The sequence below is a fragment of the Lissotriton helveticus genome, chromosome 11 (genome assembly GCF_964261635.1).
Source record: "Lissotriton helveticus chromosome 11, aLisHel1.1, whole genome shotgun sequence".
NCBI lineage: Eukaryota > Metazoa > Chordata > Amphibia > Caudata > Salamandridae > Lissotriton > Lissotriton helveticus.
The window spans coordinates 1082849948-1082877561 of NC_136072.1; the positions used below are offsets into that span (position 1 = coordinate 1082849948).

Consider the following 27614-nt stretch of genomic DNA (forward strand, 5'->3'; position numbering starts at 1 on the left):
TCAGCACTGACTCAAGGAAACTTATGCATCCATGCAGTTGCGTCAGGTCCTTGTGAATCTTCCCCTAAAATGTTTTGAAAACCAGGAAACCAGTATATTGTACCTCCTAAAGCTAAAAATGAAATGCAGCAAATGCAACTATGTAGTGCCATGAAATGGCAGACGTGCATTATGGAATATGGAAAAATGTATCTATCATTTATTTTCCTTTAAATTGATTGCCGTTCCTTCTCTAGTAAACATTTGAAGACAGTGGGACCTATGAGGATGCTATTATGAATTTGTGCTTCTTATATTTTCCACAACCCATGGTTAGCAGCCTAGATCTCATCTTTGTGTGAAGGTATATCTGCCTGAGCATCAAATCCATAACTTGGGAGGAGCATACAATTTCCCATAATTCTCTGCGTGTGGCTATCGACGGTTTGGGGCAGAGAGCTGATAGAAATTAGTAAAACAACACCATTATATGTCTTACATTGCCTATCAGAAGCAGTGGAGGAGTAGTTATGCATAAACAGATAACATCTTTTGAAAAGGAATCATGTTCTTTGTAACATGAGGTACTAGGGCAAGTGTGCATGAAATTCACACTAAATTGTTTAGCTTTGCGCAGTGGCAGTATCGTAGCCAATGAGGTTTAACCGAGGTGCGATTATTGCTTATTGAAAACTTTACCCAATACCCTGTCATGGAGACTTGAAATATAGTCGAAATGGCAATTTTTGACAGTCTCTTCGGAGACTGGAGAATATGTAATTAAAAAATAAGATAGTTTATTTTGCAATGCAATTTACTTATAGGTTTGTGATCTGTGACAAGGACAAAACGGTGACTCTCTTTGGCTTCAGTTTACTCTTTACGTTCTCTTTTGTTTTCTCAGCTTTTTAAATACAGCAGTAATTTAGGAATTTATTTTCCTTGACGAGTTTTCGTTATTCTTTTATTTCTTCCCCTTTGTTCTCATCTTTGCTCCACGGATTCGCTTGGGTCAGTGATGGGCAGAGGACGGGCTTTGTTTCTGCTCTCTGAGGTGACTCGCAGTCCGGCGCAGGGCTGGGCTCTTCCGAGGTCTCATCTCCCATTCAAATGTGCACTAACCGCCCGGAAAGTTTTTTTCTGGGAGCGAAGGCATTTGTTATCAGTAGGAAAATGTGGAGAGGGTTCATACAGATTGTATGGTGTGTTTGAAACAGAACAAGAACTGACAAAGCTCTTGTTTTTGCCGTTTGACATTATGTAAAGTTTATTTCTAATGCTCTTTGTGGCACTGAGTACTTGATGTTACCCAGCTCTATGACAGGGGCGTAGCTTCTGTTGGTGCAGCAGGTGCAGTTGCACTGGCGCCCACAGACCTGCGGGACCCACTGAACCTTGATTATTGCGGTATTTTATATTCCAAACTTCAACAAGGGGGCCTATTTTCTTCCTTGCTCAAGGGCCCATTTTTTCACCTGAGAGCCTTGAAAGACTGCATGGATCCTCTCTGATTTGAATTGGTGACAATGAGGTCAGGCAAAGAGCTCTTGTGTGACTGCATCAGCCCAACTGGACTCCCAGATCTGGCACATTTGTATGCTGCATGCAGACGGAGACACACAACGTACACACAGCCATATATAGGGCAAGTATAAAAATCTGTATTGTGAGGCAGCTGCGGCATAAATGTTGCGGCCCATTTACAATGTGACGCATCTAGGGAGATGTGTCACATTGTAAAGTCCCGCATCATATTATACCTGCGTCAGGTATAATGTATGCAGGGTGGGCGTTCCCACGCTAAAAGCCTTCTAGAACTGACGCACTGAAATCTAGAAGATTTCACTATATGACTCTACGCCTTCACTGTGTCAAAATCCCTACGCCTGCACAGACCAGGCATAAGTTATGACTCAGGGCTTTTTGCGTCACTTTCATGAGCATTTCCAGAAATGCGTCACTTTTGTGCCAACAGATGCGTCAGAATTTCTGACGCATCTGTTAATTCTTGCGCCATGGAGCGCTGTATTGTAAATACAGCACATTCATCGTGGCACAAGGACATTCAGCACTGACTCAAGGAAACTTATGCATCCATGCAGTTGCGTCAGGTCCTTGTGAATCATCCCCTAAAATGTTTTGGAAACCAGTATATTGTACCTCCTAAAGCTAAAAATGAAATGCAGCAAATGCAACTATGTAGTGCCATGAAATGGCAGACGTGCATTATGGAATATGGAAAAATGTATCTATCATTTATTTTCCTTTAAATTGATTGCCGTTCCTTCTCTAGTAAACATTTGAAGACAGTGGGACCTATGAGGATGCTATTATGAATTTGTGCTTCTTATATTTTCCACAACCCATGGTTAGCAGCCTAGATCTCATCTTTGTGTGAAGGTATATCTGCCTGAGCATCAAATCCATAACTTGGGAGGGTGCTGCTTACCTGGACAGCTATTTAGCATACAATTTCCCATAATTCTCTACGTGTGGCTATCGACGGTTTGGGGCAGAGAGCTGATAGAAATTAGTAAAACAACACCATTATATGTCTTACATTGCCTATCAGAAGCAGTGGAGGAGTAGTTATGCATAAACAGATAACATCTTTTGAAAAGGAATCATGTTCTTTGTAACATGAGGTACTAGGGCAAGTGTGCATGAAATTCACACTAAATTGTTTAGCTTTGCGCAGTGGCAGTATCGTAGCCAATGAGGGTTAACCGAGGCGCGATTATTGCTTATTGAAAACTTTACCCAATACCCCGTCATGGAGACTTGAAATATAGTCGAAATGGCAATTTTTGACAGTCTCTTCAGAAATTGGAGAATATGTAATTAAAAAATAAGATAGTTTATTTTGCAATGCAATTTACTTGCAGGTTTGTGATCTGTGACAAGGACAAAACGGTGACTCTATTTGGCTTCAGTTTACTCTTTACGTTCTCTTTTGTTTTCTCAGCTTTTTAAATACAGCAGTAATTTAGGGATTTATTTTCCTTGATGAGTTTTCGTTATTCTTTTATTTCTTCCCCTTTGTTCTCATCTTTGCTCCACGGATTCGCTTGGGTCAGTGATGGGCAGAGGACGGGCTTTGTTTCTGCTCTCTGAGGTGACTCGCAGTCTGGCGCAGGGCTGGGCTCTTCCGAGGTCTCATCTCCCATTCAAATGTGCACTAACCGCCCAGAAAGTTTTTTTCTGGGAGCGAAGGCATTTGTTATCAGTAGGAAAATGTGGAGAGGGTTCATACAGATTGTATGGAGTGTTTGAAACAGAACAAGAACTGACAAAGCTCTTGTTTTTGCCGTTTGACATTATGTAAAGTTTATTTCTAATGCTCTTTGTGGCACTGAGTAATTGATGTTACCCAGCTCTATGACAGGGGCGTAGCTTCTGTAGGTGCAGCAGGTGCAGTTGCACTGGCGCCCACAGACCTGCGGGACCCAATGAACCCTGATTATTGCGGTATTTTATATTCCAAACTTCAACAAGGGGGCCTATTTTCTTCCTTGCTCTAGGGCCCATTTTTTCACCTGAGAGCCTTGAAAGACTGCATGGATCCTCTCTGATTTGAATTGGTGACAATGAGGTCAGGCAGAGAGCTCTTGTGTGGCTGCATCAGCCCAACTGGGCTACCAGATCTGGCACATTTGTATGCTGCATGCAGACGGAGACACACAACGTACACACAGCAATATATAGGGCAAGTATAAAAATCTGTATTGTGAGGCAGCTGCGGCATAAATGTTGCGGCCCATTTACAATGTGACGCATCTAGGGAGATGTGTCACATTGTAAAGTCCCGCATCATATTATACCTGCGTCAGGTATAATGTATGCAGGGTGGGCGTTCCCACGCTAAAAGCCTTCTAGAACTGACGCACTGAAATCTACAAGATTTCACTACATCACTCTACGCCTTCACTGTGTCAAAATCCCTACGCCTGCACAGACCAGGCATAAGTTATGACTCAGGGCTTTTTGCGTCACTTTCATGAGCATTTCCAGCAATGCGTCACTTTTGTGCCAACAGATGCGTCAGAATTTCTGACGCATCTGTTAATTCTTGCGCCATGGAGCGCTGTATTGTAAATACAGCACATTCATCGTGGCACAAGGACATTCAGCACTGACTCAAGGAAACTTATGCATCCATGCAGTTGCGTCAGGTCCTTGTGAATCATCCCCTAAAATGTTTTGGAAACCAGTATATTGTACCTCCTAAAGCTAAAAATGAAATGCAGCAAATGCAACTATGTAGTGCCATGAAATGGCAGACGTGCATTATGGAATATGGAAAAATGTATCTATCATTTATTTTCCTTTAAATTGATTGCCGTTCCTTCTCTAGTAAACATTTGAAGACAGTGGGACCTATGAGGATGCTATTATGAATTTGTGCTTCTTATATTTTCCACAACCCATGGTTAGCAGCCTAGATCTCATCTTTGTGTGAAGGTATATCTGCCTGAGCATCAAATCCATAACTTGGGAGGGTGCTGCTTACCTGGACAGCTATTTAGCATACAATTTCCCATAATTCTCTGCGTGTGGCTATCGACGGTTTGGGGCAGAGAGCTGATAGAAATTAGTAAAACAACACCATTATATGTCTTACATTGCCTATCAGAAGCAGTGGAGGAGTAGTTATGCATAAACCGATAACATCTTTTGAAAAGGAATCATGTTCTTTGTAACATGAGGTACTAGGGCAAGTGTGCATGAAATTCACACTAAATTGTTTAGCTTTGCGCAGTGGCAGTATCGTAGCCAATGAGGTTTAACCGAGGCGCAATTATTGCTTATTGAAAACTTTACCCAATACCCCGTCATGGAGACTTGAAATATAGTCGAAATGGCAATTTTTGACAGTCTCTTCAGAAATTGGAGAATATGTAATTAAAAAATAAGATAGATTATTTTGCAATGCAATTTACTTGCAGGTTTGTGATCTGTGACAAGGACAAAACGGTGACTCTATTTGGCTTCAGTTTACTCTTTACGTTCTCTTTTGTTTTCTCAGCTTTTTAAATACAGCAGTAATTTAGGGATTTATTTTCCTTGATGAGTTTTCGTTATTCTTTTATTTCTTCCCCTTTGTTCTCATCTTTGCTCCACGGATTCGCTTGGGTCAGTGATGGGCAGAGGACGGGCTTTGTTTCTGCTCTCTGAGGTGACTCGCAGTCTGGCGCAGGGCTGGGCTCTTCCGAGGTCTCATCTCCCATTCAAATGTGCACTAACCGCCCAGAAAGTTTTTTTCTGGGAGCGAAGGCATTTGTTATCAGTAGGAAAATGTGGAGAGGGTTCATACAGATTGTATGGAGTGTTTGAAACAGAACAAGAACTGACAAAGCTCTTGTTTTTGCCGTTTGACATTATGTAAAGTTTATTTCTAATGCTCTTTGTGGCACTGAGTAATTGATGTTACCCAGCTCTATGACAGGGGCGTAGCTTCTGTTGGTGCAGCAGGTGCAGTTGCACTGGCGCCCACAGACCTGCGGGACCCACTGAACCCTGATTATTGCGGTATTTTATATTCCAAACTTCAACAAGGGGGCCTATTTTCTTCCTTGCTCTAGGGCCCATTTTTTCACATGAGAGCCTTGAAAGACTGCATGGATCCTCTCTGATTTGAATTGGTGACAATGAGGTCAGGCAAAGAGCTCTTGTGTGGCTGCATCAGCCCAACTGGGCTACCAGATCTGGCACATTTGTATGCTGCATGCAGACGGAGACACACAACGTACACACAGCCATATATAGGGCAAGTATAAAAATCTGTATTGTGACGCAGCTGCGGCATAAATGTTGCGGCCCATTTACAATGTGACGCATCTAGGGAGATGTGTCACATTGTAAAGTCCCGCATCATATTATACCTGCGTCAGGTATAATGTATGCAGGGTGGGCGTTCCCACGCTAAAAGCTTTCTAGAACTGACGCACTGAAATCTACAAAATTTCACTACATCACTCTACGCCTTCACTGTGTCAAAATCCCTACGCCTGCACAGACCAGGCATAAGTTATGACTCAGGGCTTTTTGCGTCACTTTCATGAGCATTTCCAGCAATGCGTCACTTTTGTGCCAACAGATGCGTCAGAATTTCTGACGCATCTGTTAATTCTTGCGCCATGGAGCGCTGTATTGTAAATACAGCACATTCATCGTGGCACAAGGACATTCAGCACTGACTCAAGGAAACTTATGCATCCATGCAGTTGCGTCAGGTCCTTGTGAATCTTCCCCTAAAATGTTTTGAAAACAAGGAAACCAGTATATTGTACCTCCTAAAGCTAAAAATGAAATGCAGCAAATGCAACTATGTAGTGCCATGAAATGGCAGACGTGCATTATGGAATATGGAAAAATGTATCTATCATTTATTTTCCTTTAAATTGATTGCCGTTCCTTCTCTAGTAAACATTTGAAGACAGTTGGACCTATGAGGATGCTATTATGAATTTGTGCTTCTTATATTTTCCACAACCCATGGTTAGCAGCCTAGATCTCATCTTTGTGTGAAGGTATATCTGCCTGAGCATCAAATCCATAACTTGGGAGGGTGCTGCTTACCTGGACAGCTATTTAGCATACAATTTCCCATAATTCTCTGCGTGTGGCTATCGACGGTTTGGGGCAGAGAGCTGATAGAAATTAGTAAAACAACACCATTATATGTCTTACATTGACTATCAGAAGCAGTGGAGGAGTAGTTATGCATAAACAGATAACATCTTTTGAAAAGGAATCATGTTCTTTGTAACATGAGGTACTAGGGCAAGTGTGCATGAAATTCACACTAAATTGTTTAGCTTTGCGCAGTGGCAGTATCGTAGCCAATGAGGTTTAACCGAGGTGCGATTATTGCTTATTGAAAACTTTACCCAATACCCAGTCATGGAGACTTGAAAAATAGTCGAAATGGCAATTTTTGACAGTCTCTTCGGAGACTGGAGAATATGTAATTAAAAAATAAGATAGTTTATTTTGCAATGCAATTTACTTGCAGGTTTGTGATCTGTGACAAGGACAAAACGGTGACTCTCTTTGGCTTCAGTTTACTCTTTACGTTCTCTTTTGTTTTCTCAGCTTTTTAAATACAGCAGTAATTTAGGGATTTATTTTCCTTGATGAGTTTTCGTTATTCTTTTATTTCATCCCCTTTGTTCTCATCTTTGCTCCACGGATTCGCTTGGGTCAGTGATGGGCAGAGGACGGGCTTTGTTTCTGCTCTCTGAGGTGACTCGCAGTCCGGCGCAGGGCTGGGCTCCTCCGAGGTCTCATCTCCCATTCAAATGTGCACTAACCGCCCAGAAAGTTTTTTTCTGGGAGCGAAGGCATTTGTTATCAGTAGGAAAATGTGGAGAGGGTTCATACAGATTGTATGGAGTGTTTGAAACAGAACAAGAACTGACAAAGCTCTTGTTTTTGCAGTTTGACATTATGTAAAGTTTATTTCTAATGCTCTTTGTGGCACTGAGTAATTGATGTTACCCAGCTCTATGACAGGGGCGTAGCTTCTGTTGGTGCAGCAGGTGCAGTTGCACTGGCGCCCACAGACCTGCGGGACCCACTGAACCCTGATTATTGCGGTATTTTATATTCCAAACTTCAACAAGGGGGTCTATTTTCTTCCTTGCTCTAGGGCCCATTTTTTCACCTGAGAGCCTTGAAAGACTGCATGGATCCTCTCTGATTTGAATTGGTGACAATGAGGTCAGGCAAAGAGCTCTTGTGTGGCTGCATCAGCCCAACTGGGCTACCAGATCTGGCACATTTGTATGCTGCATGCAGACGGAGACACACAACGTACACACAGCCATATATAGGGCAAGTATAAAAATCTGTATTGTGACGCAGCTGCGGCATAAATGTTGCGGCCCATTTACAATGTGACGCATCTAGGGAGATGTGTCACATTGTAAAGTCCCGCATGATATTATACCTGCGTCAGGTATAATGTATGCAGGGTGGGCGTTCCCACGCTAAAAGCCTTCTAGAACTGACGCACTGAAATCTACAAGATTTCACTACATCACTCTACGCCTTCACTGTGTCAAAATCCCTACGCCTGCACAGACCAGGCATAAGTTATGACTCAGGGCTTTTTGCGTCACTTTCATGAGCATTTCCAGCAATGCGTCACTTTTGTGCCAACAGATGCGTCAGAATTTCTGACGCATCTGTTAATTCTTGCGCCATGGAGCGCTGTATTGTAAATACAGCACATTCATCGTGGCACAAGGACATTCAGCACTGACTCAAGGAAACTTATGCATCCATGCAGTTGCGTCAGGTCCTTGTGAATCTTCCCCTAAAATGTTTTGAAAACCAGGAAACCAGTATATTGTACCTCCTAAAGCTAAAAATGAAATGCAGCAAATGCAACTATGTAGTGCCATAAAATGGCAGACGTGCATTATGGAATATGGAAAAATGTATCTATAATTTATTTTCCTTTAAATTTATTGCCGTTCCTTCTCTAGTAAACATTTGAAGACAGTGGGACCTATGAGGATGCTATTATGAATTTGTGCTTCTTATATTTTCCACAACCCATGGTTAGCAGCCTAGATCTCATCTTTGTGTGAAGGTATATCTGCCTGAGCATCAAATCCATAACTTGGGAGGGTGCTGCTTACCTGGACAGCTATTTAGCATACAATTTCCCATAATTCTCTGCGTGTGGCTATCGACGGTTTGGGGCAGAGAGCTGATAGAAATTAGTAAAACAACACCATTATATGTCTTACATTGCCTATCAGAAGCAGTGGAGGAGTAGTTATGCATAAACAGATAACATCTTTTGAAAAGGAATCATGTTCTTTGTAACATGAGGTACTAGGGCAAGTGTGCATGAAATTCACACTAAATTGTTTAGCTTTGCGCAGTGGCAGTATCGTAGCCAATGAGGTTTAACCGAGGTGCGATTATTGCTTATTGAAAACTTTACCCAATACCCAGTCATGGAGACTTGAAAAATAGTCGAAATGGCAATTTTTGACAGTCTCTTCGGAGACTGGAGAATATGTAATTAAAAAATAAGATAGTTTATTTTGCAATGCAATTTACTTGCAGGTTTGTGATCTGTGACAAGGACAAAACGGTGACTCTCTTTGGCTTCAGTTTACTCTTTACGTTCTCTTTTGTTTTCTCAGCTTTTTAAATACAGCAGTAATTTAGGGATTTATTTTCCTTGATGAGTTTTCGTTATTCTTTTATTTCTTCCCCTTTGTTCTCATCTTTGCTCCACGGATTCGCTTGGGTCAGTGATGGGCAGAGGACGGGCTTTGTTTCTGCTCTCTGAGGTGACTCGCAGTCCGGCGCAGGGCTGGGCTCTTCCGAGGTCTCATCTCCCATTCAAATGTGCACTAACCGCCCGGAAAGTTTTTTTCTGGGAGCGAAGGCATTTGTTATCAGTAGGAAAATGTGGAGAGGGTTCATACAGATTGTATGGTGTGTTTGAAACAGAACAAGAACTGACAAAGCTCTTGTTTTTGCCGTTTGACATTATGTAAAGTTTATTTCTAATGCTCTTTGTGGCACTGAGTACTTGATGTTACCCAGCTCTATGACAGGGGCGTAGCTTCTGTTGGTGCAGCAGGTGCAGTTGCACTGGCGCCCACAGACCTGCGGGACCCACTGAACCTTGATTATTGCGGTATTTTATATTCCAAACTTCAACAAGGGGGCCTATTTTCTTCCTTGCTCAAGGGCCCATTTTTTCACCTGAGAGCCTTGAAAGACTGCATGGATCCTCTCTGATTTGAATTGGTGACAATGAGGTCAGGCAAAGAGCTCTTGTGTGACTGCATCAGCCCAACTGGACTCCCAGATCTGGCACATTTGTATGCTGCATGCAGACGGAGACACACAACGTACACACAGCCATATATAGGGCAAGTATAAAAATCTGTATTGTGACGCAGCTGCGGCATAAATGTTGCGGCCCATTTACAATGTGACGCATCTAGGGAGATGTGTCACATTGTAAAGTCCCGCATCATATTATACCTGCGTCAGGTATAATGTATGCAGGGTGGGCGTTCCCACGCTAAAAGCCTTCTAGAACTGACGCACTGAAATCTACAAAATTTCACTACATCACTCTACGCCTTCACTGTGTCAAAATCCCTACGCCTGCACAGACCAGGCATAAGTTATGACTCAGGGCTTTTTGCGTCACTTTCATGAGCATTTCCAGCAATGCGTCACTTTTGTGCCAACAGATGCGTCAGAATTTCTGACGCATCTGTTAATTCTTGCGCCATGGAGCGCTGTATTGTAAATACAGCACATTCATCGTGGCACACGGACATTCAGCACTGACTCAAGGAAACTTATGCATCCATGCAGTTGCGTCAGGTCCTTGTGAATCTTCCCCTAAAATGTTTTGAAAACAAGGAAACCAGTATATTGTACCTCCTAAACCTAAAAATGAAATGCAGCAAATGCAACTATGTAGTGCCATGAAATGGCAGACGTGCATTATGGAATATGGAAAAATGTATCTATCATTTATTTTCCTTTAAATTGATTGCCGTTCCTTCTCTAGTAAACATTTGAAGACAGTTGGACCTATGAGGATGCTATTATGAATTTGTGCTTCTTATATTTTCCACAACCCATGGTTAGCAGCCTAGATCTCATCTTTGTGTGAAGGTATATCTGCCTGAGCATCAAATCCATAACTTGGGAGGGTGCTGCTTACCTGGACAGCTATTTAGCATACAATTTCCCATAATTCTCTGCGTGTGGCTATCGACGGTTTGGGGCAGAGAGCTGATAGAAATTAGTAAAACAACACCATTATATGACTTACATTGCCTATCAGAAGCAGTGGAGGAGTAGTTATGCATAAACAGATAACATCTTTTGAAAAGGAATCATGTTCTTTGTAACATGAGGTACTAGGGCAAGTGTGCATGAAATTCACACTAAATTGTATAGCTTTGCGCAGTGGCAGTATCGTAGCCAATGAGGTTTAACCGAGGCGCGATTATTGCTTATTGAAAACTTTACCCAATACCCTGTCATGGAGACTTGAAATATAGTCGAAATGGCAATGTTTGACAGTCTCTTCGGAGACTGGAGAATATGTAATTAAAAAATAAAATAGTTTATTTTGCAATGCAATTTACTTGCAGGTTTGTGATCTGTGACAAGGACAAAATGGTGACTCTATTTGGCTTCAGTTTACTCTTTACGTTCTCTTTTGTTTTCTCAGCTTTTTAAATACAGTAGTAATTTAGGGATTTATTTTCCTTGATAATTTTTCGTTATTCTTTTATTTCTTCCCCTTTGTTCTCATCTTTGCTCCACAGATTCGCTTGGGTCAGTGATGGGCAGAGGACGGGCTTTGTTTCTGCTCTCTGAGGTGACTCGCAGTCCGGCGCAGGGCTGGGCTCCTCCGAGGTCTCATCTCCCATTCAAATGTGCACTAACCGCCCAGAAAGTTTTTTTCTGGGAGCGAAGGCATTTGTTATCAGTAGGAAAATGTGGAGAGGGTTCATACAGATTGTATGGAGTGTTTGAAACAGAACAAGAACTGACAAAGCTCTTGTTTTTGCAGTTTGACATTATGTAAAGTTTATTTCTAATGCTCTTTGTGGCACTGAGTAATTGATGTTACCCAGCTCTATGACAGGGGCGTAGCTTCTGTTGGTGCAGCAGGTGCAGTTGCACTGGCGCCCACAGACCTGCGGGACCCACTGAACCCTGATTATTGCGGTATTTTATATTCCAAACTTCAACAAGGGGGTCTATTTTCTTCCTTGCTCTAGGGCCCATTTTTTCACCTGAGAGCCTTGAAAGACTGCATGGATCCTCTCTGATTTGAATTGGTGACAATGAGGTCAGGCAAAGAGCTCTTGTGTGGCTGCATCAGCCCAACTGGGCTACCAGATCTGGCACATTTGTATGCTGCATGCAGACGGAGACACACAACGTACACACAGCCATATATAGGGCAAGTATAAAAATCTGTATTGTGACGCAGCTGCGGCATAAATGTTGCGGCCCATTTACAATGTGACGCATCTAGGGAGATGTGTCACATTGTAAAGTCCCGCATCATATTATACCTGCGTCAGGTATAATGTATGCAGGGTGGGCGTTCCCACGCTAAAAGCCTTCTAGAACTGACGCACTGAAATCTACAAGATTTCACTACATCACTCTACGCCTTCACTGTGTCAAAATCCCTACGCCTGCACAGACCAGGCATAAGTTATGACTCAGGGCTTTTTGCGTCACTTTCATGAGCATTTCCAGCAATGCGTCACTTTTGTGCCAACAGATGCGTCAGAATTTCTGACGCATCTGTTAATTCTTGCGCCATGGAGCGCTGTATTGTAAATACAGCACATTCATCGTGGCACAAGGACATTCAGCACTGACTCAAGGAAACTTATGCATCCATGCAGTTGCGTCAGGTCCTTGTGAATCTTCCCCTAAAATGTTTTGAAAACCAGGAAACCAGTATATTGTACCTCCTAAAGCTAAAAATGAAATGCAGCAAATGCAACTATGTAGTGCCATAAAATGGCAGACGTGCATTATGGAATATGGAAAAATGTATCTATAATTTATTTTCCTTTAAATTTATTGCCGTTCCTTCTCTAGTAAACATTTGAAGACAGTGGGACCTATGAGGATGCTATTATGAATTTGTGCTTCTTATATTTTCCACAACCCATGGTTAGCAGCCTAGATCTCATCTTTGTGTGAAGGTATATCTGCCTGAGCATCAAATCCATAACTTGGGAGGGTGCTGCTTACCTGGACAGCTATTTAGCATACAATTTCCCATAATTCTCTGCGTGTGGCTATCGACGGTTTGGGGCAGAGAGCTGATAGAAATTAGTAAAACAACACCATTATATGTCTTACATTGCCTATCAGAAGCAGTGGAGGAGTAGTTATGCATAAACAGATAACATCTTTTGAAAAGGAATCATGTTCTTTGTAACATGAGGTACTAGGGCAAGTGTGCATGAAATTCACACTAAATTGTTTAGCTTTGCGCAGTGGCAGTATCGTAGCCAATGAGGTTTAACCGAGGTGCGATTATTGCTTATTGAAAACTTTACCCAATACCCCGTCATGGAGAATTGAAATATAGTCGAAATGGCAATTTTTGACAGTCTCTTCGAAGACTGGAGAATATGTAATTAAAAAATAAGATAGTTTATTTTGCAATGCAATTTACTTGCAGGTTTGTGATCTGTGACAAGGACAAAACGGTGACTCTCTTTGGCTTCAGTTTACTCTTTACGTTCTCTTTTGTTTTCTCAGCTTTTTAAATACAGCAGTAATTTAGGGATTTATTTTCCTTGATGAGTTTTCGTTATTCTTTTATTTCTTCCCCTTTGTTCTCATCTTTGCTCCACGGATTCGCTTGGGTCAGTGATGGGCAGAGGACGGGCTTTGTTTCTGCTCTCTGAGGTGACTCGCAGTCCGGCGCAGGGCTGGGCTCTTCCGAGGTCTCATCTCCCATTCAAATGTGCACTAACCGCCCAGAAAGTTTTTTTCTGGGAGCGAAGGCATTTGTTATCAGTAGGAAAATGTGGAGAGGGTTCATACAGATTGTATGGTGTGTTTGAAACAGAACAAGAACTGACAAAGCTCTTGTTTTTGCCGTTTGACATTATGTAAAGTTTATTTCTAATGCTCTTTGTGGCACTGAGTAATTGATGTTACCCAGCTCTATGACAGGGGCGTAGCTTCTGTTGGTGCAGCAGGTGCAGTTGCACTGGCGCCCACAGACCTGCGGGACCCACTGAACCTTGATTATTGCGGTATTTTATATTCCAAACTTCAACAAGGGGGCCTATTTTCTTCCTTGCTCAAGGGCCCAATTTTTTCACCTGAGAGCCTTGAAAGACTGCATGGATCCTCTCTGATTTGAATTGGTGACAATGAGGTCAGGCAAAGAGCTCTTGTGTGACTGCATCAGCCCAACTGGGCTCCCAGATCTGGCACATTTGTATGCTGCATGCAGACGGAGACACACAACGTACACACAGCCATATATAGGGCAAGTATAAAAATCTGTATTGTGACGCAGCTGCGGCATAAATATTGCGGCCCATTTACAATGTGACGCATCTAGGGAGATGTGTCACATTGTAAAGTCCCGCATCATATTATACCTGCGTCAGGTATAATGTATGCAGGGTGGGCGTTCCCACGCTAAAAGCCTTCTAGAACTGACGCACTGAAATCTACAAGATTTCACTACATCACTCTACGCCTTCACTGTGTCAAAATCCCTACGCCTGCACAGACCAGGCATAAGTTATGACTCAGGGCTTTTTGTGTCACTTTCATGAGCATTTCCAGCAATGCGTCACTTTTGTGCCAACAGATGCGTCAGAATTTCTGACGCATCTGTTAATTCTTGCGCCATGGAGCGCTGTATTGTAAATACAGCACATTCATCGTGGCACAAGGACATTCAGCACTGACTCAAGGAAACTTATGCATCCATGCAGTTGCGTCAGGTCCTTGTGAATCTTCCCCTAAAATGTTTTGAAAACCAGGAAACCAGTATATTGTACCTCCTAAAGCTAAAAATGAAATGCAGCAAATGCAACTATGTAGTGCCATGAAATGGCAGACGTGCATTATGGAATATGGAAAAATGTATCTATCATTTATTTTTCTTTAAATTGATTGCCGTTCCTTCTCTAGTAAACATTTGAAGACAGTGGGGCCTATGAGGATGCTATTATGAATTTGTGCTTCTTATATTTTCCACAACCCATGGTTAGCAGCCTAGATCTCATCTTTGTGTGAAGGTATATCTGCCTGAGCATCAAATCCATAACTTGGGAGGGTGCTGCTTACCTGGACAGCTATTTAGCATACAATTTCCCATAATTCTCTGCATGTGGCTATCGACGGTTTGGGGCAGAGAGCTGATAGAAATTAGTAAAACAACACCATTATATGTCTTACATTGCCTATCAGAAGCAGTGAAGGAGTAGTTATGCATAAACAGATAACATATTTTGAAAAGGAATCATGTTCTTTGTAACATGAGGTACTAGGGCAAGTGTGCATGAAATTCACACTAAATTGTTTAGCTTTGCGCAGTGGCAGTATCGTAGCCAATGAGTTTTAACCGAGGCGCGATTATTGCTTATTGAAAACTTTACCCAATACCCCGTCATGGAGACTTGAAATATAGTCGAAATGGCAATTTTTGACAGTCTCTTCGGAGACTGGAGAATATGTAATTAAAAAATAAGATAGTTTATTTTGCAATGCAATTTACTTGCAGGTTTGTGATCTGTGACAAGGACAAAACGGTGACTCTATTTGGCTTCAGTTTACTCTTTACGTTCTCTTTTGTTTTCTCAGCTTTTTAAATACAGCAGTATTTTAGGGATTTATTTTCCTTGATGAGTTTTCGTTATTCTTTTATTTCTTCCCTTTTGTTCTCATCTTTGCTCCACGGATTCGCTTGGGTCAGTGATGGGCAGAGGACGGGCTTTGTTTCTGCTCTCTGAGGTGACTCGCAGTCCGGGGCAGGGCTGGGCTCTTCCGAGGTCTCATCTCCCATTCAAATGTGCACTAACCGCCCAGAAAGTTTTTTTCTGGGAGCGAAGGCATTTGTTATCAGTAGGAAAATGTGGAGAGGGTTCATACAGATTGTATGGAGTGTTTGAAACAGAACAAGAACTGACAAAGCTCTTGTTTTTGCCGTTTGACATTATGTAAAGTTTATTTCTAATGCTCTTTGTGGCACTGAGTAATTGATGTTACCCAGCTCTATGACAGGGGCGTAGCTTCTGTTGGTGCAGCAGGTGCAGTTGCACTGGCGCCCACAGACCTGCGGGACCCACTGAACCCTGATTATTGCGGTATTTTATATTCCAAACTTCAACAAGGGGTACTATTTTCTTCCTTGCTCTAGGGCCCATTTTTTCACCTGAGAGCCTTGAAAGACTGCATGGATCCTCTCTGATTTGAATTGGTGACAATGAGGTCAGGCAAAGAGCTCTTGTGTGACTGCATCAGCCCAACTGGACTCCCAGATCTGGCACATTTGTATGCTGCATGCAGACGGAGACACACAACGTACACACAGCCATATATAGGGCAAGTATAAAAATCTGTATTGTGAGGCAGCTGCGGCATAAATGTTGCGGCCCATTTACAATGTGACGCATCTAGGGAGATGTGTCACATTGTAAAGTCCCGCATCATATTATACCTGCGTCAGGTATAATGCATGCAGGGTGGGCGTTCCCACGCTAAAAGCCTTCTAGAACTGACGCACTGAAATCTACAAGATTTCACTACATCACTCTACGCCTTCACTGTGTCAAAATCCCTACGCCTGCACAGACCAGGCATAAGTTATGACTCAGGGCTTTTTGCGTCACTTTCATGAGCATTTCCAGCAATGCGTCACTTTTGTGCCAACAGATGCGTCAGAATTTCTGACGCATCTGTTAATTCTTGCGCCATGGAGCGCTGTATTGTAAATACAGCACATTCATCGTGGCACAAGGACATTCAGCACTGACTCAAGGAAACTTATGCATCCATGCAGTTGCGTCAGGTCCTTGTGAATCATCCCCTAAAATGTTTTGGAAACCAGTATATTGTACCTCCTAAAGCTAAAAATGAAATGCAGCAAATGCAACTATGTAGTGCCATGAAATGGCAGACGTGCATTATGGAATATGGAAAAATGTATCTATCATTTATTTTCCTTTAAATTGATTGCCGTTCCTTCTCTAGTAAACATTTGAAGACAGTGGGACCTATGAGGATGCTATTATGAATTTGTGCTTCTTATATTTTCCACAACCCATGGTTAGCAGCCTAGATCTCATCTTTGTGTGAAGGTATATCTGCCTGAGCATCAAATCCATAACTTGGGAGGGTGCTGCTTACCTGGACAGCTATTTAGCATTCAATTTCCCATAATTCTCTGCGTGTGGCTATCGACGGTTTGGGGCAGAGAGCTGATAGAAATTAGTAAAACAACACCATTATATGTCTTACATTGCCTATCAGAAGCAGTGGAGGAGTAGTTATGCATAAACAGATAACATCTTTTGAAAAGGAATCATGTTCTTTGTAACATGAGGTACTAGGGCAAGTGTGCATGAAATTCACACTAAATTGTATAGCTTTGCGCAGTGGCAGTATCGTAGCCAATGAGGTTTAACCGAGGCGCGATTATTGCTTATTGAAAACTTTACCCAATACCCCTTCATGGAGACTTGAAATATAGTCGAAATGGCAATTTTTGACAGTCTCTTCGGAGACTGGAGAATATGTAATTAAAAAATAAGATAGTTTATTTTGCAATGCAATTTACTTGCAGGTTTGTGATCTGTGACAAGGACAAAACGGTGACTCTATTTGGCTTCAGTTTACTCTTTACGTTCTCTTTTGTTTTCTCAGCTTTTTAAATACAGCAGTAATTTAGGGATTTATTTTCCTTGATGATTTTTCGTTATTCTTTTATTTCTTCCCCTTTGTTCTCATCTTTGCTCCACAGATTCGCTTGGGTCAGTGATGGGCAGAGGACGGGCTTTGTTTCTGCTCTCTGAGGTGACTCGCAGTCCGGCGCAGGGCTGGGCTCTTCCGAGGTCTCATCTCCCATTGAAATGTGCACTAACCGCCCAGAAAGTTTTTTTCTGGGAGCGAAGGCATTTGTTATCAGTAGGAAAATGTGGAGAGGGTTCATACAGATTGTATGGAGTGTTTGAAACAGAACAAGAACTGACAAAGCTCTTGTTTTTGCCGTTTGACATTATGTAAAGTTTATTTCTAATGCTCTTTGTGGCACTGAGTAATTGATGTTACCCAGCTCTATGACAGGGGCGTAGCTTCTGTTGGTGCAGCAGGTGCAGTTGCACTGGCGCCCACAGACCTGCGGGACCCACTGAACCCTGATTATTGCGGTATTTTATATTCCAAACTTCAACAAGGGGGCCTATTTTCTTCCTTGCTCTAGGGCCCATTTTTTCACCTGAGAGCCTTGAAAGACTGCATGGATCCTCTCTGATTTGAATTGGTGACAATGAGGTCAGGCAAAGAGCTCTTGTGTGGCTGCATCAGCCCAACTGGGCTACCAGATCTGGCACATTTGTAAGCTGCATGCAGACGGAGACACACAACGTACACACAGCCATATATAGGGCAAGTATAAAAATCTGTATTGTGACGCAGCTGCGGCATAAATGTTGCGGCCCATTTACAATGTGACGCATCTAGGGAGATGTGTCACATTGTAAAGTCCCGCATCATATTATACCTGCGTCAGGTATAATGTATGCAGGGTGGGCGTTCCCACGCTAAAAGCCTTCTAGAACTGACGCACTGAAATCTACAAAATTTCACTACATCACTCAACGCCTTCACTGTGTCAAAATCCCTACGCCTGCACAGACCAGGCATAAGTTATGACTCAGGGCTTTTTGCGTCACTTTCATGAGCATTTCCAGCAATGCGTCACTTTTGTGCCAACAGATGCGTCAGAATTTCTGACGCATCTGTTAATTCTTGCGCCATGGAGCGCTGTATTGTAAATACAGCACATTCATCGTGGCACAAGGACATTCAGCACTGACTCAAGGAAACTTATGCATCCATGCAGTTGCGTCAGGTCCTTGTGAATCTTCCCCTAAAATGTTTTGAAAACAAGGAAACCAGTATATTGTACCTCCTAAAGCTAAAAATGAAATGCAGCAAATGCAACTATGTAGTGCCATGAAATGGCAGACGTGCATTATGGAATATGGAAAAATGTATCTATCATTTATTTTCCTTTAAATTGATTGCCGTTCCTTCTCTAGTAAACATTTGAAGACAGTTGGACCTATGAGGATGCTATTATGAATTTGTGCTTCTTATATTTTCCACAACCCATGGTTAGCAGCCTAGATCTCATCTTTGTGTGAAGGTATATCTGCCTGAGCATCAAATCCATAACTTGGGAGGGTGCTGCTTACCTGGACAGCTATTTAGCATACAATTTCCCATAATTCTCTGCGTGTGGCTATCGACGGTTTGGGGCAGAGAGCTGATAGAAATTAGTAAAACAACACCATTATATGACTTACATTGCCTATCAGAAGCAGTGGAGGAGTAGTTATGCATAAACAGATAACATCTTTTGAAAAGGAATCATGTTCTTTGTAACATGAGGTACTAGGGCAAGTGTGCATGAAATTCACACTAAATTGTATAGCTTTGCGCAGTGGCAGTATCGTAGCCAATGAGGTTTAACCGAGGCGTGATTATTGCTTATTGAAAACTTTACCCAATACCCTGTCATGGAGACTTGAAATATAGTCGAAATGGCAATTTTTGACAGTCTCTTCGGAGACTGGAGAATATGTAATTAAAAAATAAAATAGTTTATTTTGCAATGCAATTTACTTGCAGGTTTGTGATCTGTGACAAGGACAAAATGGTGACTCTATTTGGCTTCAGTTTACTCTTTACGTTCTCTTTTGTTTTCTCAGCTTTTTAAATACAGTAGTAATTTAGGGATTTATTTTCCTTGATGATTTTTCGTTATTCTTTTATTTCTTCCCCTTTGTTCTCATCTTTGCTCCACAGATTCGCTTGGGTCAGTGATGGGCAGAGGACGGGCTTTGTTTCTGCTCATTGAGGTGACTCGCAGTCCGGCGCAGGGCTGGGCTCCTCCGAGGTCTCATCTCCCATTCAAATGTGCACTAACCGCCCAGAAAGTTTTTTTCTTGGAGCGAAGGCATTTGTTATCAGTAGGAAAATGTGGAGAGGGTTCATACAGATTGTATGGAGTGTTTGAAACAGAACAAGAACTGACAAAGCTCTTGTTTTTGCAGTTTGACATTATGTAAAGTTTATTTCTAATGCTCTTTGTGGCACTGAGTAATTGATGTTACCCAGCTCTATGACAGGGGCGTAGCTTCTGTTGGTGCAGCAGGTGCAGTTGCACTGGCGCCCATAGACCTGCGGGACCCACTGAACCCTGATTATTGCGGTATTTTATATTCCAAACTTCAACAAGGGGGCCTATTTTCTTCCTTGCTCTAGGGCCCATTTTTTCACCTGAGAGCCTTGAAAGACTGCATGGATCCTCTCTGATTTGAATTGGTGACAATGAGGTCAGGCAAAGAGCTCTTGTGTGGCTGCATCAGCCCAACTGGGCTACCAGATCTGGCACATTTGTATGCTGCATGCAGACGGAGACACACAACGTACACACAGCCATATATAGGGCAAGTATAAAAATCTGTATTGTGACGCAGCTGCGGCATAAATGTTGCGGCCCATTTACAATGTGACGCATCTAGGGAGATGTGTCACATTGTAAAGTCCTGCATCATATTATACCTGCGTCAGGTATAATGTATGCAGGGTGGGCGTTCCCACGCTAAAAGCCTTCTAGAACTGACGCACTGAAATCTACAAGATTTCACTACATCACTCTACGCCTTCACTGTGTCAAAATCCCTACGCCTGCACAGACCAGGCATAAGTTATGACTCAGGGCTTTTTGCGTCACTTTCATGAGCATTTCCAGCAATGCGTCACTTTTGTGCCAACAGATGCGTCAGAATTTCTGACGCATCTGTTAATTCTTGCGCCATGGAGCGCTGTATTGTAAATACAGCACATTCATCGTGGCACAAGGACATTCAGCACTGACTCAAGGAAACTTATGCATCCATGCAGTTGCGTCAGGTCCTTGTGAATCTTCCCCTAAAATGTTTTGAAAACCAGGAAACCAGTATATTGTACCTCCTAAAGCTAAAAATGAAATGCAGCAAATGCAACTATGTAGTGCCATAAAATGGCAGACGTGCATTATGGAATATGGAAAAATTTATCTATAATTTATTTTCCTTTAAATTTATTGCCGTTCCTTCTCTAGTAAACATTTGAAGACAGTGGGACCTATGAGGATGCTATTATGAATTTGTGCTTCTTATATTTTCCACAACCCATGGTTAGCAGCCTAGATCTCATCTTTGTGTGAAGGTATATCTGCCTGAGCATCAAATCCATAACTTGGGAGGGTGCTGCTTACCTGGACAGCTATTTAGCATACAATTTCCCATAATTCTCTGCGTGTGGCTATCGACGGTTTGGGGCAGAGAGCTGATAGAAATTAGTAAAACAACACCATTATATGTCTTACATTGCCTATCAGAAGCAGTGGAGGAGTAGTTATGCATAAACAGATAACATCTTTTGAAAAGGAATCATGTTCTTTGTAACATGAGGTACTAGGGCAAGTGTGCATGAAATTCACACTAAATTGTTTAGCTTTGCGCAGTGGCAGTATCGTAGCCAATGAGGTTTAACCGAGGTGCGATTATTGCTTATTGAAAACTTTACCCAATACCCCGTCATGGAGACTTGAAATATAGTCGAAATGGCAATTTTTGACCGTCTCTTCGGAGACTGGAGAATATGTAATTAAAAAATAAGATAGTTTATTTTGCAATGCAATTTACTTGCAGGTTTGTGATCTGTGACAAGGACAAAACGGTGACTCTCTTTGGCTTCAGTTTACTCTTTACGTTCTCTTTTGTTTTCTCAGCTTTTTAAATATAGCAGTAATTTAGGGATTTATTTTCCTTGATGAGTTTTCGTTATTCTTTTATTTCTTCCCCTTTGTTCTCATCTTTGCTCCACGGATTCGCTTGGGTCAGTGATGGGCAGAGGACGGGCTTTGTTTCTGCTCTCTGAGGTGACTCGCAGTCCAGCGCAGGGCTGGGCTCTTCCGAGGTCTCATCTCCCATTCAAATGTGCACTAACCGCCCAGAAAGTTTTTTTCTGGGAGCGAAGGCATTTGTTATCAGTAGGAAAATGTGGAGAGGGTTCATACAGATTGTATGGAGTGTTTGAAACAGAACAAGAACTGACAAAGCTCTTGTTTTTGCCGTTTGACATTATGTAAAGTTTATTTCTAATGCTCTTTGTGGCACTGAGTAATTGATGTTACCCAGCTCTATGACAGGGGCGTAGCTTCTGTAGGTGCAGCAGGTGCAGTTGCACTGGCGCCCACAGACCTGCGGGACCCACTGAACCCTGATTATTGCGGTATTTTATATTCCAAACTTCAACAAGGGGGCCTATTTTCTTCCTTGCTCTAGGGCCCATTTTTTCACCTGAGAGCCTTGAAAGACTGCATGGATCCTCTCTGATTTGAATTGGTGACAATGAGGTCAGGCAAAGAGCTCTTGTGTGGCTGCATCAGCCCAACTGGGCTACCAGATCTGGCACATTTGTATGCTGCATGCAGACGGAGACACACAACGTACACACAGCCATATATAGGGCAAGTATAAAAATCTGTATTGTGACGCAGCTGCGGCATAAATGTTGCGGCCCATTTACAATGTGACGCATCTAGGGAGATGTGTCACATTGTAAAGTCCCGCATCATATTATACCTGCGTCAGGTATAATGTATGCAGGGTGGGCGTTCCCACGCTAAAAGCCTTCTAGAACTGACGCACTGAAATCTACAAGATTTCACTACATCACTCTACGCCTTCACTGTGTCAAAATCCCTACGCCTGCACAGACCAGGCATAAGTTATGACTCAGGGCTTTTTGCGTCACTTTCATGAGCATTTCCAGCAATGCGTCACTTTTGTGCCAACAGATGCGTCAGAATTTCTGACGCATCTGTTAATTCTTGCGCCATGGAGCGCTGTATTGTAAATACAGCACATTCATCGTGGCACAAGGACATTCAGCACTGACTCAAGGAAACTTATGCATCCATGCAGTTGCGTCAGGTCCTTGTGAATCTTCCCCTAAAATGTTTTGAAAACCAGTATATTGTACCTCCTAAAGCTAAAAATGAAATGCAGCAAATGCAACTATGTAGTGCCATGAAATGGCAGACGTGCATTATGGAATATGGAAAAATGTATCTATCATTTATTTTCCTTTAAATTGATTGCCGTTCCTTCTCTAGTAAACATTTGAAGACAGTGGGACCTATGAGGATGCTATTATGAATTTGTGCTTCTTATATTTTCCACAACCCATGGTTAGCAGCCTAGATCTCATCTTTGTGTGAAGGTATATCCGCCTGAGCATCAAATCCATAACTTGGGAGGGTGCTGCTTACCTGGACAGCTATTTAGCATACAATTTCCCATAATTCTCTGCGTGTGGCTATCGACGGTTTGGGGCAGAGAGCTGATAGAAATTAGTAAAACAACACCATTATATGTCTTACATTGCCTATCAGAAGCAGTGGAGGAGTAGTTATGCATAAACAGATAACATCTTTTGAAAAGGAATCATGTTCTTTGTAACATGAGGTACTAGGGCAAGTGTGCATGAAATTCACACTAAATTGTTTAGCTTTGCGCAGTGGCAGTATCGTAGCCAATGAGGTTTAACTGAGGCGCGATTATTGCTTATTGAAAACTTTACCCAATACCCCGTCATGGAGCGTTGAAATATAGTCGAAATGGCAATTTTTGACAGTCTCTTCAGAGACTGGAGAATATGTAATTAAAAAATAAGATAGTTTATTTTGCAATGCAATTTACTTGCAGGTTTGTGATCTGTGACAAGGACAAAACGGTGACTCTATTTGGCTTTAGTTTACTCTTTACGTTCTCTTTTGTTTTCTCAGCTTTTTAAATACAGCACTAATTTAGGGATTGATTTTCCTTGATGAGTTTTCGTTATTCTTTTATTTCTTCCCCTTTGTTCTCATCTTTGCTCCACGGATTCGCTTGGGTCAGTGATGGGCAGAGGACGGGCTTTGTTTCTGCTCTCTGAGGTGACTCGCAGTCCGGCGCAGGGCTGGGCTCTTCCGAGGTCTCATCTCCCATTCAAATGTGCACTAACCGCCCAGAAAGTTTTTTTCTGGGAGCGAAGGCATTTGTTATCAGTAGGAAAATGTGGAGAGGGTTCATACAGATTGTATGGAGTGTTTGAAACAGAACAAGAACTGACAAAGTTCTTGTTTTTGCCGTTTGACATTATGTAAAGTTTATTTCTAATGCTCTTTGTGGCACTGAGTAATTGATGTTACCCAGCTCTATGACAGGGGCGTAGCTTCTGTAGGTGCAGCAGGTGCAGTTGCACTGGCGCCCACAGACCTGCGGGACCTACTGAACCCTGATTATTGCGGTATTTTATATTCCAAACTTCAACAAGGGGGCCTATTTTCTTCCTTGCTCTAGGGCCCATTTTTTCACCTGAGAGCCTTGAAAGACTGCATGGATCCTCTCTGATTTGAATTGGTGACAATGAGGTCAGGCAAAGAGCTCTTGTGTGGCTGCATCAGCCCAACTGGGCTACCAGATCTGGCACATTTGTATGCTGCATGCAGACGGAGACACACAACGTACACACAGCCATATATAGGGCAAGTATAAAAATCTGTATTGTGACGCAGCTGCGGCATAAATGTTGCGGCCCATTTACAATGTGACGCATCTAGGGAGATGTGTCACATTGTAAAGTCCCGCATCATATTATACCTGCGTCAGGTATAATGTATGCAGGGTGGGCGTTCCCACGCTAAAAGCCTTCTAGAACTGACGCACTGAAATCTACAAGATTTCACTACATCACTCTACGCCTTCACTGTGTCAAAATCCCTACGCCTGCACAGACCAGGCATAAGTTATGACTCAGGGCTTTTTGCGTCACTTTCATGAGCATTTCCAGCAATGCGTCACTTTTGTGCCAACAGATGCGTCAGAATTTCTGACGCATCTGTTGATTCTTGCGCCATGGAGCGCTGTATTGTAAATACAGCACATTCATCGTGGCACAAGGACATTCAGCACTGACTCAAGGAAACTTATGCATCCATGCAGTTGCGTCAGGTCCTTGTGAATCTTCCCCTAAAATGTTTTGAAAACCAGGAAACCAGTATATTGTACCTCCTAAAGCTAAAAATGAAATGCAGCAAATGCAACTATGTAGTGCCATGGAATGGCAGACGTGCATTATGGAATATGGAAAAATGTATCTATCATTTATTTTCCTTTAAATTGATTGCCGTTCCTTCTCTAGTAAACATTTGAAGACAGTGGGACCTATGAGGATGCTATTATGAATTTGTGCTTCTTATATTTTCCACAACCCATGGTTAGCAGCCTAGATCTCATCTTTGTGTGAAGGTATATCTGCCTGAGCATCAAATCCATAACTTGGGAGGGTGCTGCTTACCTGGACAGCTATTTAGCATACAATTTCCCATAATTCTCTGCGTGTGGCTATCGACGGTTTGGGGCAGAGAGCTGATAGAAATTAGTAAAACAACACCATTATATGTCTTACATTGCCTATCAGAAGCAGTGAAGGAGTAGTTATGCATAAACAGATAACATATTTTGAAAAGGAATCATGTTCTTTGTAACATGAGGTACTAGGGCAAGTGTGCATGAAATTCACACTAAATTGTTTAGCTTTGCGCAGTGGCAGTATCGTAGCCAATGAGTTTTAACCGAGGCGCGATTATTGCTTATTGAAAACTTTACCCAAAACCCCGTCATGGAGACTTGAAATATAGTCGAAATGGCAATTTTTGACAGTCTCTTCGGAGACTGGAGAATATGTAATTAAAAAATAAGATAGTCGGGGCGTGGCTAGCAGCCGACAATGGCGGCAGCCTAGAGGGAGAGCTCCGTGACTGAGGCGGCTCCCTGGATCAATCCGAACATTCATCCGTTCCTGTAACCTCCCAAGCGGGAAGGCGCGGAAGCCTAGGACCAAGCGGCGACATACCGTGCAAACGGGACCTCGATCCGAGGTCGGGAAGTGCGGTTCTGACAGTGCCCAGGAGGGGCCTATACACGGCGTCCGGACCGGGGACTACACTGCGTGGCAGGCCGGGAGGAAGTGGCCCATATCGGGCGCAGGAACACCGGAAGTGCCCAGCAACGGAGTGTGGCGGTGGAAGATTGACCGGAGCTCCCAGCCGCCGTCGCCGGACATCGCGAGCAGGAGGGGCCTGGCGGGAGGCGCACTAGAGGTGAGGACGAAGAGATCGCAGACGCCCGGCGTGGACGAAGGGTGGCAAACAGCGAGGCAGGACCCGGGCCGGCGACCGCCATCTTGGCCGGCGGAGTCCGCACTGACTCGCGGTGCCACGCAGCGACTCCCCAAGAGAGCCTTGAGCGGCAGTGAGCCCAGACGCCGCAGAGAACCCAGAGGTCGCCCACGCCCGGCCTGAGGCCTGAGACCTGAAACACTCCCGCACGGGGCGCCCGTCCGTTCCCCGGCAGGACCTGGCTGGCGCCGGCACGGGGCCCCACATCAGCACCAGAGATCCCGAGCAGGGACCTGACGGCCGCTAAGAGAAGGGGGCACGTGAGGCACTCAAAGAGGGCAGTGATAGTTCCCTCAGGACCACGCTGATCGGCTGCATACCTCACACAACAGCCCGAGACCCTGCAGGTGGCTTCTCACCCCCACGCGGGGAAGATCCGGTCCGGCTGGACGCCCGTGCTGAACCCAGTGCATAGTCAGTCCCTCGAAGGCTGCACCCCACACCCACACATTGAACGGACCCCGGGACAGCCCCTATTAACTATCCGAGGAGGTCTGTGAGACGCAGCCCCTGGGGAACTTGGAGTGCGACGATTACACGGCACCAAGTCGGCCCAGGCGACGACGACATGGCGGGCAAAGGATCTAAAAACATGGCGGCGCAGTCACGCCTGGACCGGATCGCATATGAGAAGCCCGGCTCTCCCTCGCAGGAGGCCAAATCACAATCAAGTAAAACGACCGATGGGCCCGGGGGCAAGAAGGCGACAATAGACGACGTGATGCGAGCCCTCACGCAGGTACAAGCCACGGTGGGGTCGATCTCAGCCGAGATTACGCTCATAAGGGCGGACTTTCATAAAATGTCGGAAAAGGTGAACAGCATGGAAGTGGTGACCAAATCCTTGGTCGAAGACGTGTCTGACCTGCAGATCAGCATGGAACGCATCTCTAAAGAAAACAGGGAACTGCGCGAAAAGCTTGATGACCAGGAAGGGCGCTCAAGACGAAATAACATACGTATAATAGGTGTGCCAGAATCGGAAGACACGAGGGCGATGGATCTGTATGTCGAGAACCTGATCAAAGAGACTTTGAAGCCCAAAGGACTCTCGGCCTTCTTCACGGTGGAAAGGGCGCACCGGGTGCCAGGAGGACGCCATAAAACTGGCACTAACCCCAGACCAATAATAGCGAGACTCTTCAATTTCAGAGATCGAGATGCCATCCTGCAGGCGGCAAGGAACTCGCCTCCCATTAAAATCCAGAATGCGACACTGGCATTCTTTCCTGATTACACGGCCGAGGTGGCAAGGAGGAGGAGGACCTTCTTTGAAGTCAAAAAAGAACTGAGAGCAAGGGAAATCCCATACTCCATGCTCTTCCCAGCAAAGCTTCGGGTCGTGGCTGACAACAAGACCTGGTTTTTTGATTCCCCGGAGGTGGCGCAAGATTGGCTGGAGGGATGGAGACCGACGGGCCTCCCCCGTCGCTCCAACAGACCGAACAAACACCGTAATGCTGGCTCGCGGCAGGGCTCGCACACCAACGATGGAGACACGGAGGTACATCCCCCTTTGGCTGATATTCATGAGGACAGTGCGGACGGGGGGCTGTGACTCACTGCC

The 27614-nt window shown here is 43.6% G+C and overlaps 13 non-coding genes across 13 annotated transcripts; all 13 read left to right on the plus strand.

The window, feature by feature from the left end:
* The first annotated feature begins 604 nt into the window (after window positions 1–604).
* Window positions 605–744, plus strand: LOC144793850 (U4 spliceosomal RNA). The gene has a single exon (XR_013603308.1). It is a non-coding gene; the product is annotated as a U4 spliceosomal RNA (small nuclear RNA).
* A 1921-nt stretch (window positions 745–2665) lies between these two features.
* LOC144793934 (U4 spliceosomal RNA) lies at window positions 2666–2805 on the plus strand. Its single transcript, XR_013603382.1, has one exon. It is a non-coding gene; the product is annotated as a U4 spliceosomal RNA (small nuclear RNA).
* Window positions 2806–4726: 1921 nt separating this feature from the next.
* LOC144792996 (U4 spliceosomal RNA) lies at window positions 4727–4866 on the plus strand. The gene has a single exon (XR_013602671.1). It is a non-coding gene; the product is annotated as a U4 spliceosomal RNA (small nuclear RNA).
* Window positions 4867–6795: 1929 nt separating this feature from the next.
* Window positions 6796–6935, plus strand: LOC144793859 (U4 spliceosomal RNA). The gene has a single exon (XR_013603316.1). It is a non-coding gene; the product is annotated as a U4 spliceosomal RNA (small nuclear RNA).
* A 1929-nt stretch (window positions 6936–8864) lies between these two features.
* LOC144793860 (U4 spliceosomal RNA) lies at window positions 8865–9004 on the plus strand. Its single transcript, XR_013603317.1, has one exon. It is a non-coding gene; the product is annotated as a U4 spliceosomal RNA (small nuclear RNA).
* A 1929-nt stretch (window positions 9005–10933) lies between these two features.
* On the plus strand, window positions 10934–11073 carry LOC144793923 (U4 spliceosomal RNA). Its single transcript, XR_013603372.1, has one exon. It is a non-coding gene; the product is annotated as a U4 spliceosomal RNA (small nuclear RNA).
* Window positions 11074–13002: 1929 nt separating this feature from the next.
* Window positions 13003–13142, plus strand: LOC144793014 (U4 spliceosomal RNA). The gene has a single exon (XR_013602687.1). It is a non-coding gene; the product is annotated as a U4 spliceosomal RNA (small nuclear RNA).
* A 1930-nt stretch (window positions 13143–15072) lies between these two features.
* Window positions 15073–15212, plus strand: LOC144793961 (U4 spliceosomal RNA). The gene has a single exon (XR_013603407.1). It is a non-coding gene; the product is annotated as a U4 spliceosomal RNA (small nuclear RNA).
* Window positions 15213–17133: 1921 nt separating this feature from the next.
* Window positions 17134–17273, plus strand: LOC144793793 (U4 spliceosomal RNA). Its single transcript, XR_013603259.1, has one exon. It is a non-coding gene; the product is annotated as a U4 spliceosomal RNA (small nuclear RNA).
* A 1929-nt stretch (window positions 17274–19202) lies between these two features.
* LOC144793855 (U4 spliceosomal RNA) lies at window positions 19203–19342 on the plus strand. The gene has a single exon (XR_013603312.1). It is a non-coding gene; the product is annotated as a U4 spliceosomal RNA (small nuclear RNA).
* Window positions 19343–21271: 1929 nt separating this feature from the next.
* Window positions 21272–21411, plus strand: LOC144793801 (U4 spliceosomal RNA). Its single transcript, XR_013603265.1, has one exon. It is a non-coding gene; the product is annotated as a U4 spliceosomal RNA (small nuclear RNA).
* Window positions 21412–23332: 1921 nt separating this feature from the next.
* On the plus strand, window positions 23333–23472 carry LOC144792977 (U4 spliceosomal RNA). The gene has a single exon (XR_013602654.1). It is a non-coding gene; the product is annotated as a U4 spliceosomal RNA (small nuclear RNA).
* Window positions 23473–25401: 1929 nt separating this feature from the next.
* LOC144792975 (U4 spliceosomal RNA) lies at window positions 25402–25541 on the plus strand. The gene has a single exon (XR_013602652.1). It is a non-coding gene; the product is annotated as a U4 spliceosomal RNA (small nuclear RNA).
* Window positions 25542–27614: the final 2073 nt, after the last annotated feature.